The 15,289-nt window shown below is 38.0% G+C and overlaps 1 long non-coding RNA gene across 1 annotated transcript in view; it reads right to left on the minus strand.

Moving 5' to 3' along the window:
- Positions 1–3,305: 3,305 nt before the first annotated feature.
- The window catches only part of LOC139437924 (uncharacterized), a 195,706-nt gene continuing 183,722 nt past the window's right edge, over positions 3,306–15,289 (minus strand). Inside the window, exon 4 of the long non-coding RNA XR_011647801.1 lies at positions 3,306–4,370. This is a non-coding gene — a long non-coding RNA (uncharacterized lncRNA). The remainder of the gene's footprint in view (positions 4,371–15,289) is intronic.

Raw genomic sequence — 15,289 nt, forward strand, 5'->3', positions numbered from 1 at the left:
GCAAAATTCCTCCACAAAATACTTGCTAATAGTAATCAAAAACACATTAGGTGAATTAGACACCATGACCAAGTGGATTTCATTCCTGGTGTGCAAGGATGATTCAACATAAGAAAATGAAACAATGCATTACATGACATAAACAGATTGAAGGAAAGAAATCACATTATCATATCTATAGATGTAGAGAAAGCATTTGACAACGTACAGCAACCTTTCTTGATAAGAACACTGCAAAAAATAGGAAGAGAAGGAAACTTTCTAAACATGATAATGGGTATATATAAAAAACCCACAGCTAACATCATTTTCAATGGTGTTAATGGTGTCCATGGTTTCAATCTTTCCTTCTAACATCAGGAACAAAACAAGAATGCCCACTATCACCACTCTTATTTAACATTGTGTTAGAAGTACTTGCTGAGCATGGAGGTAAGAATCAGATATAAAAGGCATCCATATGGAAAAGGAAGAAGTAAAAATTTCACTATTTGCAGATGACATGATCCTATACATAGAAAGCCCTGAGAAATCTACAACAAAGCTTCCAGAACTTATGAATGAGTTTAGTAAAATCACACGGAATAAGACCAATGCGTAAAAATCAGTAGCATTTCTGCACACCAATAATGAGCAATCTCAGGAAGAAATCAAGAAAGAAATACCACTTATAATAGTAAACTTAAAAAATAATATACCTAAAAATAAATTTAACTAAGGATATAAAAGACTTATATACAGTAAACTACACAACACTGTTCAAGGAAATCAAAGAAGACCTACATAAATGAAAAAATATCCCTGTTCATGGAGAGGAAGACTACATATCATTAAGATGTCTATCATACTCAAACTAATCTACAGATTCAATGCACTCTCAATAAAAATCAACCCAGCATTTTTTAATGAACTAGAAAAACTAACAATGAAATATATTAGGAAAGAAAAGAGACCCAGAATAGCCCAAAGACATTTTGAAAAAGAGAAATGAAATTGGAGGAATCACACTACCTGATTTCAAAACATACTACAAAGCTACAGTGGTGAAAATAGCATGGTATTGGCACAAGGATGAATATACTAGCCAATGGAACCAAATTGAGAGTTGTGATAAATACCCTCACATATACTGCCATCTGATATTTGACAAGGCTGCCAAGCCCACTCAACTGGGAGAGAATGTCCTCTGCAACAAATGGTGCTTGGAGAACTGGATATCCATATGCAAAAGAATGAAAGAGGATTACCATCTCATACTTTATACAAGAATAAACTCAAGATGGATCAAAGACCTATCTATAAGGGCCAAGGCCATAAAGACCTTGGAATACAATGTAGGAGAGCATCTACAGGAAATGGCTTCATGAACTTCACACCCAAAAGACAGCAGGAAAAGAACAAATAGGTAAATGGGACCTCCTCAAAATTATATCCTTTTGCACCTAAAAGAAATTTGTCAAGAAAGTGAACTGACAGCCTAACCAATGGGAGAAAATAGTTGGTAACCATATACCTGATAGGAGACTAATATTCTGCATACATAAAGAAATCCTATGTCTTGAAAATAAAAATACACACAAAACACTTTAAAAAATGGGCAGGAGATTTGAACAGACACTTCTCCAAAGAAGAAACACAAATGGCTAAAAAGCACATGGAAAGATGTTCAGAATCACTAGCTATTAGGGAAATGCAAATCATAACTACAATGAGATGCTATCTTACTCCCATTAGACTGGTGGCTATTAACAAATAAACAGAAGACTACAAAAGTTGGAGGGGGTGTGGGGGAATGGGAACCTTCACCCACTGCTGGCCAGAATGCAGTAGGATCCAGCCATTCTGAAAGACAGTTTGGTGGTTTCTCCAAACAACTAGCTTTGCCATATGACCCAGCAATGGTACCCAGAAGAACTGAAAACAAGAACACAAGCCAATATATGTACACTAATGTTCATAGTGACATTATACACTATTGTCAAAATTTGGAATCAACACAAATGCCCATCAACAGAGGAATGAATAAACAAAATGTATTATATACATAAAATGGAATACTACTCAGCTATAAGAAGAAAACAGTAAAAACACTTAGGATAACTTGCATGAATCTTGAGGACCTTATGTTGAGTGAAGCATGCTGGGCATTGAAGGACAAATACTACATGAACTCTCTGACATGAAATAAGAAAACCAAGCTGTCTCAGACAGCTAGAGACTGAAGTATAAGTTTGCAGGAAATTAAGGGGGCGGGGGGAGGAATGGAAGATTGTGAGCTGATGCCTACATGGGTGAAATCTATGATAAAGTGGAGATAAGTATTTGTCCAGGGAAAGTGTTGAGACCAGCTTAGCAATAATTTGGCTTGAAGGGAAGGCAAAGCAGAACTTCAAGAAATAAAGGACAGAGAGAAAGACACAAGAAAGGAAATAAAGATGGGACTAAGGGTCTCACAGCTTCTGGAACAGACAGCCTGGAGCCTAGTTTCCACAATGATTCATTTAGAAACTAACAAGCAGGTGTTTGTTATTTACAATAATAAGGAACAAGTGCAACACTTTCAATAATAAGGAACAGGTCATACAAAGTTCAAATGCCTCATCACACAAACATTTTTTCATTCTGACCAGACGGTGTTCCATCTAGCCAAGGCCCAATTTTCCAAGTCTGCACTGTTTGTCTACATTTAAAAACGCTTCAACTTCAAACCATGTTCCTACTATTTTCCACAGCATTTCCCCCTTTTTTGTTTTTTGTAAAGCAGTGATGGGAGATTTTGTGATTTCTTGCTGCTCAAAGGGGCTTTTTAAATGAACACATATAATGGTTTTGAACTAAGTGAGGGATGAAAGATTTTTAGTATTCCAACATTATTATAAAGTTCATTAACATAAGAAAACATTGTACTTTATCCATTACAGTAGATGGTATAGTTTTGTTTCACCCAAGGAAACATTTAAGAATTTGATAGAGTAGTAATGGATACAGCATGTCCCAATTTTTTGCCTATTCCAGGCCCTTAATGTACCATTGTCTCTGATGTTTCTTTTAATTTTGAAACAGAAAAAAGTACTCAGTAACATAATATCATCAGTAGGGTCACTGCCACAGATTTCTTCTATGCAGCCACATTCATTGCCATCAGGCCAGGGCAGAAAGCCTTGAGGAAGAGCTACAAAAGTCCATTATTAACCATTTCACACAGTTTTTGCACCTTTTGTTTTCATTCAGGCTTGTTTAATTTTACAAACCACATTATCTCACTGAAAGCTACCACAATACTTTTCCAACTTGCTGTATGCATACTAGTTCTGTCCCACATATCTCCATTTCTGATTTTATAAAACTATCCATTGTATTTTAGGACAAAATGCACCTTATTAAATTTCAGTTAGCAGTCTCACAAACTCTACCTTTTTCAATATTCTCTTAACTTTTACATCTTTCACTTTATCCTATGAAGAAAACTAAACTATTCATTTCAGTTTAAGCAAGAACTATTTTTTTATGAAGAGACATAGTAATTTTATTAATCAAGACTTACAATTTTTATTACTATAGAGATCTCATTAGCATTTTAAACTTAGGTAATAATAAAAGCACTTATTTAATTTTTGGCTATTTGAATAGAGCTCTTTCAGAACTTTTTATTTATCAAATTATATCACCATCCAGAGGTATCAAAATATACACTGGCAATGAAAAATCACAAAAACAATTACAGCACACTAAAACAATTACAACACACACACTGACATTGATAAAGCAGACAAACACAAAAGTAGTTTCAAATCTACTAACTTAGAATCAATTTCTTCATTGAGTTTAATTTGATTTCCCCAAGCCATACTTGCTTTATGATGCCATGCTTAAACAAATTCTTTAGTTTAGGTGCTTTGATGTAAAGCCACTCTAGAAACAGCAGATAATATAAAAAGGGCAATAATGCCCATAATAGCTACTATTAATACTCCTACAAACATTTTTTGCATGCTTAAACACTTTTTGTAAGAATAGCAAAGCATGCATATCAGGCAAAGACTCAATCCTGATATAAGATCTAGCTGAGCTCTTACAATGGCTTTTATTATAGCTAATATAGCTAGCACCAAGTTGGGAGCAGTAACTGTCAATTCCTCCTTTTCCAACCCTTGTTTGACTTCTTGACTTAGATTTTTTATTTGTCTCCATGTTGGGGGTGAAGCTGCTCTAGTCTTCAGAGTGAGACCCAGCCATGTAGTTTTCAGCATCAGTCTCTCCATCTGCATGACCAGAGATTCTGGGTTCCACAGGGACTTTTGTTGTCTTTTTGCACCCATGATATGGTTTTATTTGATGAGCTGGCACCCACTCAGGACATTCTCTGTCACCTGGGGAAATACAAGCAAACCAAGTTAACAGCTTTCATGTTGACCATTCATTGGTCAGTGGATTATTCCACAAAATTAAAGGTTTTTCAGAGTTTGAGTTTGAGTTTTAGAATTGTTTTGGAAATGCCTTTCAGCTGCTGTCCCTTCCAGGGTTGTTCCACAGTTAAGAAAATTAAGAGTGAATAATGTTTTGTGTAACTGCACATGCAGTGTCTCTGTCTCAGCCTTTATGTTTATGTAACATGAGTTTAAGGATTTGCTCAGACCTTTTCTGACAATCTTTTCTCATAGGACCAATTTTTCCACAATTAAAACATTTTCCAGGGAGCCTCTTATTTATTCTCATCGCTGCTATAGATTGGCCATCATTGTAGCATGTTGGCCCTCTGTCCCTATGTTCTGGCACAATTTAACTCCATTCAGGCTTTGAGGATCAACTCTGGGAGATATTATTTCTCATGTTAACCAGAAAAGTCATTTGATGCACCTCCAAGTCACCCTCCATTCTAGTTTGTAAAATGCCCTATTGTAAATCTGACAAACTTGGCTGAGCATCTCCCAGGATGGAAGGAAGAGGAGGAGGTGTCAGTGGAAGGGAAAGTGACTTTTTAAAGTCAGTTAATGAAGGAGCTGAAGAAAGAACAGTTTTAGATTTAGTATCATCAAAAGATTCAGTGAGAGGAACGTCATTACATTCTCTATCCTCGTTCTCCTCCTCCTCATCTTCTGTTTGCAAGGGTTCCAAAACAGAATTTATGATAGTCAAACTGGGCCAAATAGCAACAGGGAGAAAAACACCTTCTACATATAATTTTTTAAACTCTTTTCCCACTCTTTCTCAGGTCTACTAATTCTAAACTTCTGAATGCTGGGAACTATGGAAAATATTTTACTATAATCTGTAAGAGTTCTAAAGTAATAATCTGTAGGAGTTTTAAATATGAGGCTCACTAGCCTTGGCTTCTCCTGCTTTGAGGTGCTGTTCCAAGAGACAGACTTATAGGCAATATTTTGATGAACTGTCTCACTTCCCATCATAACCCTGTGAAAATACACTAGAGTGTCCTTACTTTCCAAGACTATGAAGGCCTTCCAAAACCCTCAGAGCTCTGCACCATTATGACTTTAGTTTTGCTCAAAGCAATCCTTCTTCCATTTAATTCCCTGTTCATGTGCCAATCGCTGAGATCAGCTCACCCCTAGTTTGGCTCAAAGGGAAGATGATGCAGAATTTAATAAGTAAAGGGCAGAGAGAAAAACACAAGAAAGGAAATAAAGATGGGACCACAGGACTCACAGCTTCTGGAATTGAGAGATTCGACCCTACTTACCACATTGATTTATTTAGGAACTAACAAGCAGCTGTTTGTTATTTATAATAATAAGGAATGGGTGCAACATTTACAATAATAAGGAACAGGTCAAACAAAGTTCAAATGCCTCCTCATGCAAACGTTTTTTCATGCTGACCAGATGGTGTTCCATCTAGTTAAGACCAGGTGTTGCTAAGCCTGCACTTTTGTCTGTGTTATGGAAATGTTTCAACATCAAATCATGTTCCCACTATTTTCCCACAATAGGAAAGGGTAATATGGGGGTCTAGGGATACTTTTGGGTGGGGCTGTGCAGGCTTGAGAGGGGCTTGGAATGGGAGGATGGGTCAGATGGCCCAAGGAATTGGGGGAAGGGTTTGGGGGAACAATGAATATGGGAGATTGTTGCATATGTTGATGAAACTATAAAGTTGAGAAAACTCTTTAGAAAGTATAAGGAAGGGTTACCTGTTTAAGGTGCTTAATGTGGAGCATCTGGCACTTGAGAAGACTTCTAGGGAGTGTGTGAGTGCTCATTTTGTATTTGAGTGTTATATCTTTGGGTGGAGACCCATACAATGACTGGGGAGGTTTACTCCCATTCTAGGGAGGCCTGATGTTCTCAAACATAGGGAAATAGTTCAATAGAGAGAATTGGTGGTTCGCAATGGGGGAGGACAGTCTAGTGTGTTAGGTCCTCAGCCTTGTTGCAAGTATCTGTGACTCTGGTCCTCCAAGCAGTGAAGCTTGGTTGTCACAGTGGGTACTGAGAGGAGGGGGAGAGAGGAATAGAATAAATGGAAGCAGAGTAACTGGGGGGCAATGGAAGTGTTCCACAAAATCATGCAATGATGGATATAGGACACATTAAATTTCACCAAAAATGTATAAAAGTCTGTAGGTTAAAATGTAAACCATAATGTAACTAAAATTTTTTATATTGTGCAGTCTAAAATATAACCATAATGTAATCCAAAATGGAACCATGTTTGGTAGCTACAGATAAATATCAGTACATCAACTGTAGCAAATATAACATGAATATGTAAAAAGATCATTGCTGGAGAAGGGGGAAAAGGATTTGATGTTTGTACACATGGGAGTCCCCTATATTGTGTAGGTAACTTTACTGTGATCTAAAACTCTTTTAAGATGAAATTAAAATTTTTTTAAAAAGTGTAGTCACTGAGGAAGGAATGAAAGAACTTGCCTTGCCACTGTACATACGGGCAATACCAATTCAAGTGATGAAAAGCAAAACATCAAATTAAAGTTTTATGATTTTTTCATTTTTACTACCTCAATTTATTTTTTACTTTATTTTAGTTTTTCTAAATTAGTATATATACTATTTCTAATCTTTAAATCTATTGTTACCATTTCATTTTCCCATTGATTGAATTTGGCAATATATTAGGCTTCATTTTTTGAAGAAGATTTAGATCACAGAGAGATTCAACTATGGTAGAAGAGGAACACTAGTGTAGGGTGCTATTGATGGGGGCCACATGGCTGGGAGGAAGTTTTCCAGGGCATGAATATAGGGTATGTAAAAATGTTTTGGTATTCATTGGGTATTTTCATAGTACTTACAGTTACAAATGACAGTTGAGGGAGTACTGAGTTCCTAGCCAGGGGAGTACTGTCACATTCTTTGATGGAACAGCAACAATCCCCCAAGTGCAAGGGGAAAGACCAGTGAAGAATAATGGTCCAATGATGAGTGCTTGATCCTGATGACTATGCTTATGAATGGCTGTGTGCCTGAAATATCAACTCAGCCTAGAGCTGTAGAGTGCATAAGAGTTATCTCCTGAGAGCCTCCATGTTGCTCAAATGTGACCCCTTTCTAAGCCAAACTGAGCATGTAAATGCATTACCTTTTCCTCAGCATGGAACATGACTCCCTGGGATGAGCCTCCCTGGCACCAAGGGATTATTACCCATCACTAGCTGGTGATGCAACTAGAAAAAGACCTAGAATAAAAGGGGGCTAATTGTAAAGACAAATGAGTTATATGACTAGGGATCTTCAAAATGAGTTGGGAGGTGATCAGAGGGGTTGCACTTACATGCATGTCAGCAGGATCTAAAAGATAGTCAAAGCAGATACAACCTCAGGTATTGGTTCTCCTGAGGCCTATGGAGACACATAGGTTCTAAAGTCATGGCAGATGGCTCTGGAGTTCAGTGCCTTGTTAGTGTGCCCTAGTTTAGAATTTGTGTTCCTGAGTGTGATTGAATTGTACTCAGATGTACAATTCTACACTTGTTTCTACTGTCACTTTTAATGAACCTGAGGTTGATGCTGGGGTCAGTGTATATTCGGGAGACTTGAATCTCTGGACTGGCCATATGCCAGATGGACCCTGAGCCTCAGCAGTGTTGCAACTCCTACTCTCCAGTTCATTGGACTTACCAGGCCAGCTGAAAGGGAGATGAAGATGGTCAACCACCACTTCAGGGAACCAAGAGTGCTTACAGCTGCAAGCAGGAGAATCACAACCACCAACCATGTGGAATCTAAGCTCCCTCTTGACCTAGAGGAGGAGTGGACATCACCATCCCATGGTCCACAGGATGAAGGAATATAATATGGTTAGAATGGCTTTATTGGCATTCTACTATAGAACTACTGTGACTCTAGCAATTGAAGAAATTGTATCATTGTTGTGGAGACATTGGCCATGGAAATTGCTGAGGGTATGGAGAGGGTAGAAGACATGTGATGTGCAGCATTTCTGGGATTTGGAGTTGTCCTAAATGATAGTGCAGGGACAAATGCTGGACATTACATATCCTGTCATAACCCACTAAAAGTACTGTGGGAGATTGTAAATTAAATGTAAACTATAATCCATGCAGAGCAGCAGTGTTCTAAAATGTATTCACTAAATGCAGTGAATGTGCCAAAATGATGAAAGAGGTTGTTGATGTGGGAGGAATGTGGTGGGATGGGGTGTGTGGTATATGGGAACCTCTTGTATTTTTTATGTAATATTTTTTGTGATCTATGTAACTTTAAAAAAAAGGCAGTTAAAATTTTAAGAATTCCAAAAAAGATGCCCAGTTTTCCCAATAGTGGGCATTTTTTAGATGTTATAGCATCTCTTTAATCAAGGAAAATTAAAAGCAGTATCTATAAAACTAAATATATATATACATATACACACACAAGGTTATGCAATGATGGATATAGGACATGCTAAATTTCATCTCATATATTTTAATGGAACATTTTTTGTTATCTATATATCTTTAAAAAAAGAAAAAAGAAATTAATTTTTAAATCCTTAATTATCTCTAATAATAGTTTTGTATTAAAGTCTCTTTCATCCAATATAAGTATGGCTACTCCAGCTATTTTTGTTGCTATATGTCTAGAATATCTTTTCCCAGCCTTTCACTTTCAGTCTATTCCTGTAACTTGGGTCTAAGATGAATCCCTTGTAGGCAGATTATAGATGGCTCATGTTTTTGAATCCATTCCTCAAGCCTGTCTTTTGATTGGGGAGTTTAATCCACTAACATTCAATGTTATTATTCTAAAGGTAGTTCTTATTTCACCCATTTTGACCTTTAGATCTTAACTGTCATATATCATTTCTCCACTCTCTTGACACTTCTAGTTACTTTTACTGATATAATCTTTATTTCCAGACCTTTTCCAAACGTCTCTTTCATGTCTTTTCTTTCGGGCTGTAGCACTTCCTTTAGTTTTTCCTACAAAGCCAGTCTCTGATATAAACTCACTCAGTTTCTACTTAACTGTTATCATTCTAAACTTGCCCTCATATTTGAAAGACAATCTTGCTGGATATAAGATTCTTGGCTAGAAGTTTTTTCTCTTGCAGTATCTTAAATGTATCATACCACTGTGTTATTGCCTCAACATTTACTCTTATTGGTTATCCCATATATGTTATGCATCATTTTTCTCCTGATACTCTCAGAATTCTCTCTTTGTCTTTGGAATTTGACATTCTGATTACTATGTGTTTCACAGTTGGTCTATTCAGATAATTGGACAGGCATACATTGTGCTTCTTGGACATGGATATCTACGTTCTTCAATATAGTTGGGAAATTACCATTCTTTCTTCAAATATTCCTTCTGACTCTTTTGCCTTCTCTTCCCCTTCTGGCACACCATGACTTTTGCCATCATTTTGTTCCCTGAGACTTTTTCCAATTTTTTGCCATTCTTTTCTTTTCTTTGTTTGCTTTTAGAACCTACTTCTTCAAGCTCACTGAATTGTTATTTTGCCTCCTCAAGCCTGCTATCACATGCTTCCAATGTATTTTTTATTTCATTTATTGTGCCTTTCATTCCCATATGTTCTGTATACTTTCAAATTCTTTGTGCTTAACCAGTGTCTTCTTTCATTATTATTATTTCATTGTCTTTTTTAAAAAGATAAATAGATCACATAAAACATTGCATCAAAAAACATGAGGTTCCCATATATCACACTCCACAATCCACCTCCACTCCTCCCACATCAACATTCCCTTTCATCAACAAGGCACATTCATTGCATTTGGTGAATACACCCTGGAGCACTGTCACACCTCATGGACCATAGTTTACATTGTAGTTCACCCTCTCCCCCAGTCAACGAATGGGTTATGGCAGGCTATACAAAGTCCTGACATATATCCTTGCAAAATCTTTCAGGACAACTCCAAGTCCCAAAAGTGCCCCATATTACACCTCTTCCTCCTTCTCCTTGCCTTCAGCAAATCCCATGGACACTGTCTCTATATCATGATAAAATTTCTTCCATTGCTATAGTCACAATTGTAATATAGTAGAATACCAGCAAGTTCACTCCAGTCCATATTATATTCCTCCATCCTGTGAACCCTGGGATGGCAATGTCCACTCCACCTCTCAATTGAGAAGGGGCTTAGATCCCACATGGCTGATGGATGCATTTCTATTGCTTGCAGTTGAAGGCTCTCTCAGTTTCCTGGTGTGGTGGTTGACCATCTTTACCTAACTGTTAGCTGACCTGGGTGTCTTCTTAATACTTTTAATCTCTTTACCCATTTCATTGAATTTATTAAGGTGATTTGTTAGAGTATCTATGATTAATTTTCTCAACTTCTTATGTCATCTGGAGGCCTTTCTTCTAAGTCTTTTTGATATAGACTGTAATTTTTGTTGGTAAATTTTTAAAAAATTTCTGTCATTATCTTTTTTTAAAGATACATGGTTCACACAAAATGTTACATTAAAAATATCAGAGGTGTGGTTTTTTTTTTTTTGGTATCTTGACGTTCAGTTTTCTAGATGATTTTATTCCGAACACAGCTTCTCACTTTAGTTTAGAGATTCCTTGCCCTTTTTTCCTTGTTGGTTACATAGAAGGAGCCCAGGGTGCACTTGGTGCTGTAAGCTGTGGAGGCTGAAGCTGTCCACAATTTACCCAGGAACTAACGAAGATTCTCCCAACTTTCTCCCCTGCCAGTGGTAGGGACAGAGTCACAGTTGTATGTAATTCAAGTCTTGCAGGTCAACGCCATCTGTCGTTGCCCTGAGAGTCTCATGAACCATCATACCTGAGGCAGGGATGGAGCTGCATGTATGGACAGTAATCTAGGGCATGTATGTCTAAAATGATCACAGTTCCTCATGTAGACAGATGAAGTATCTGTCCCCTACCAGAAGTAGGAATGGACCCTCTAAGTGCACAAAAATTTAATCCATATGTGTGGTTTGCACGTACAGATGACCTGTAAGGCTGAGGGAGTTCTTTCACTTTTGCCTTTTAGGGGATGGGAATGGAACCACTGATTCCCAACAGTTCAGTCTGTGTAGACTAAAAGTGACTGCCTTTGCCTGGAGAAGCTCATGAAACACCAGTCCCCTTCTACTATATTGGGTAATGGATCCACAGGCACCCAACATTTCAGGCCCAGTAGGCCAAAAGTATTTGCAATGTCAGGCAGAATGATTCCAATGCCTCAAAATGCCCTATTTACACCTATTCTTTGCTCTCTCTACCCTCCGTGACTATTTACTTTATATTATTGTAGCAAGTTCTTCCATTGATAGGGTAATAATAAGTCTAATTAATCCGTACTGCAGAGAGGTTTTTCATTCCTCTCTCTTAAAGATTTTGGGGTGGTGATGCAATTTCTGCTTCTGATTGGGAGGGGACTTATGTGCTATGGGGCAGATGGAGGGAACTGTCTTGCTTGCAGTTAAATATACTCTCTGCTTCTTGGTATGGGCATTGTCCATCACATCCTTTTGTTGGTTATGCTGGGTGAGCCTGATGAACAGGAGAGTAGGTGTTGGCTGTGACTTTGCTGAGATTCAGAGCTCACCCATCATATGAACAGCCAGAAGACTAAGTCTCTGGAACATATATTCAACAGGCAGTGTCAATTATATGTTGAAATACAATGATGATAAAGCCATGTATAGGAAAATTATAAATGAATCTCTACCTCAGATACATTGGGGTAGATGGGTTATCATATATTCCAAGGTAAAGTGTGCCAAATTCCTTGCATTGTCTGCCATGCCTACACTGCCTAGATGTCTCTAGAGCCCCCCAAAGCACCCCTAACTGAAACACTATTTACTGTTGCAGACAGTGAGTTTCTACTAAGAGGTATAGAAGGTAAAATCTGGAATAACCTCCTGACTCACTTTTAAATATCTTAGCCATAAAAAGTCCTTTGCATTCAGTTTCCCCCCTTTTGTTCTAGGTTTTTCTCAAATGCATTATTAGTGGTACTTTGTATTAATCCCTGGTGCAAAAGGCTCTTCCTTGGGAGTCCCATGTAGCAGAGAAGGCAGTGAATTAATATGTTGATTTTGGCTTAGAAAGGGGCTACATTTGAGTATGAGGAGGCTCTCAGGAGACAACTTTTAAGCAATATATATTATTAATATGAAACTAAGTTTTATTTCACAATCATCAATAACAAGGCCCACCCTCCCTTGCAAGACACTACCCAGTTACTCCAAAGATTCTCACCACTCTATGCGAGAATGTAGAAATATTCACCAGGATGGGAGTTCAATATTCCATCAGTTATTGTCTGGTCACCACCCACAGAGACAACAGTGTATGTCCACATGAACCCACACACACTCCTTAGTGGCATGCGCAAGTTGTACCACTATCCACGAGTCTCCCATCACTGCCACCCTGGACTAGTGATGCTACAACCAATCTGTTACAACCCATCTGCAACCCAAATCCTCTCCCAAAACAAAGCCAAGAAAAAATAACTAATAAAATTTGAAAATTAAAAGCAAAAAATTAGATTAAAAAAATTAAAATAAAAATTGAATTGGGCCTTTAATCACTGTGAGATCTGTGACCTTTTATACATATTGCCAATTTCTTCTGTGTGTGTCCCCAGTGTCCTAATTTTTACACTTTATTTACTGAGAAGTTTTAGGTTACCGAAAAGTCACATAGAAAAAACAGGGGATTCCCATATATCCCACAACCTCCCTCCCATCCAGACCTACCAATAATATCCCACATGAGTATGGTACAGTTTTTTCAAATGGTGAATAAATGTTGAATCTTTTCTACAGAACATTCTCAGCAGTTTACATTATGGTTTGCCTTTTACACTGTATACCTTTATAGCTTCTGAAAAAAATATATAATGGCCTTTATCCAATGGTCTTTATCCATCAGTGCAAGATCACACAGAGGAATCCAATGTCCCAAAGATGCCCTGTGTTACCCCTGGCTGTCTCTGCCCTCAGAACCAATAGCAAACATGAAGTTTCAATTTTTGGAAACTAATGTACATAGTTACACACATTAATACTGACACCTTGACATATGGGTCTGTTTTATTTTATTGGGTGCTGCCTATATACTCGAGATATTCTTGCCCCTCTAATTGAGAACATGACTGGATTCTGCAGAGTGAGAGTTTGATATTTTCTTGTTTATTGTGTGGGTCTCCTCCCATTGAGACAATACCCTATGCCAAGATGAACACATTCACATTCCATTGAAGAATGCCCCAGGTGGACACTTTCCCCCTTATCCAACCCACCAACACCCTCTACCAGTGATCCTCCCCTATAGTTCCAATCACAGATCCATAAATCCCCAGAGTTTACCTGCTCCTTCCTCCAGTCCTCCCCTAAGTTCTAGGAATATTCCACCCCAAACCCCTGCCCTTCTCAGCCTCATATTCCAGCAACGTCCACCCCATTCATGCATCTGCACTATCATCACCTGCTTCCACACCCAAACGATCACCTTCCACCTAATCCTGGGTTTTTCCCATATTGAGCATTTCCTCAATGCACTCTACTCCCTTTCTGTCTCCTGATAACTTATATTCCAGATTCTAGCTCTATGAATATTCTCAATAGGCTTAGGTCATTTCAGTAAGGACACACAATATTTACCTTTAAGATTGTCTTACTCACTCAACATAAGATCTTCAAGATTCATTCATATTGTTGCATGTTTCAATACTTCATTTTTTCCCTTACAACTGAGTAATATCCATTGTATGTAGATACTGCATTTTGCTTATCCATTCTTCTGTTGATGAACACTTGGGTTGCTTCCAACTTTTGGCAACAGTGAATAATGCCTCTATGAGCAGAGGTGTGCATATATCTCTTTGTGTCCCTGCTTTCAAATCTTCCAGGCATATACTCAGCAGTGGTATGGTAATTTTATAATTAGTTTTCTGATAGGCTGCCAAAATTCCTTCCACAATGACTGAACAATTCTTTATTCCCACCAGCAGTGTATGTTGATACCCATTCTTACACATCTTCCCCAACACTTGTAGTTTTCTGGGTTTTTTTAAATAGCCATCAGCCTAAAATGTGTAAAGTGATATCTCGTTGCAGTTTTGATTTGCATTTCCTCAATACTTAGTGATGTTAGGCATCTTTTCATGTGCTGTTTAGCCATTTGTATTTCCTCTTTGGAAAAGTGTTTATTCAACCCTCATGCCAATTTTGTTTTTTTGTTTGTTTGATCATATTTTTCTTTTTGGAACATCTTCATCACTTTATTTTTCTTAACTTCATTTTGTATATTGAATAATTGGAAATGTAAACAAAAACTTGAAACAGTTGAGTAAAAACACATTTCTCAATTAAATGTACTGGTTACATATAATTTCTTAAATCATAAATGGATTGCAGGTCCTTTTATTTTTGAAGATGAAGAATTTCTTTTTTTTTTTTTTTTAAAGATTTATTTATTTATTTAAACTCCCCCCCTCCCCTGGTTGTCTGTTCTTGGTGTCTATTCGCTGCATCTTGTTTCTTTGTCCGCTTCTGTTGTCGTCAGCAGCACGGGAAGTGTGGGCGGTGCCATTCCTGGGCAGGCTGCTCTTTCTTTTCATGCTGGGCGGCTTTCCTCACGGGCGCACTCCTTGCGCGTGGGGCTTCCCCATGCGGGGGACACCCTTGCGTGGCAAGGCACTCCTTGCGCGCATCAGCACTGCGCATGGCCAGCTCCACACAGGTCAAGGAGGCCCGGGGTTTGAACCGCGGACCTCCCATATGGTAGACGGACGCCCTAACCACTGGGCCAAAGTCCGTTTCCCAAGAATTTCTTTATATGGGCTGGATATTAGGCCCTTATC

The sequence above is a fragment of the Dasypus novemcinctus genome, chromosome 30 (assembly GCF_030445035.2).
Source record: "Dasypus novemcinctus isolate mDasNov1 chromosome 30, mDasNov1.1.hap2, whole genome shotgun sequence".
NCBI classification, from domain to species: Eukaryota; Metazoa; Chordata; class Mammalia; order Cingulata; family Dasypodidae; genus Dasypus; species Dasypus novemcinctus.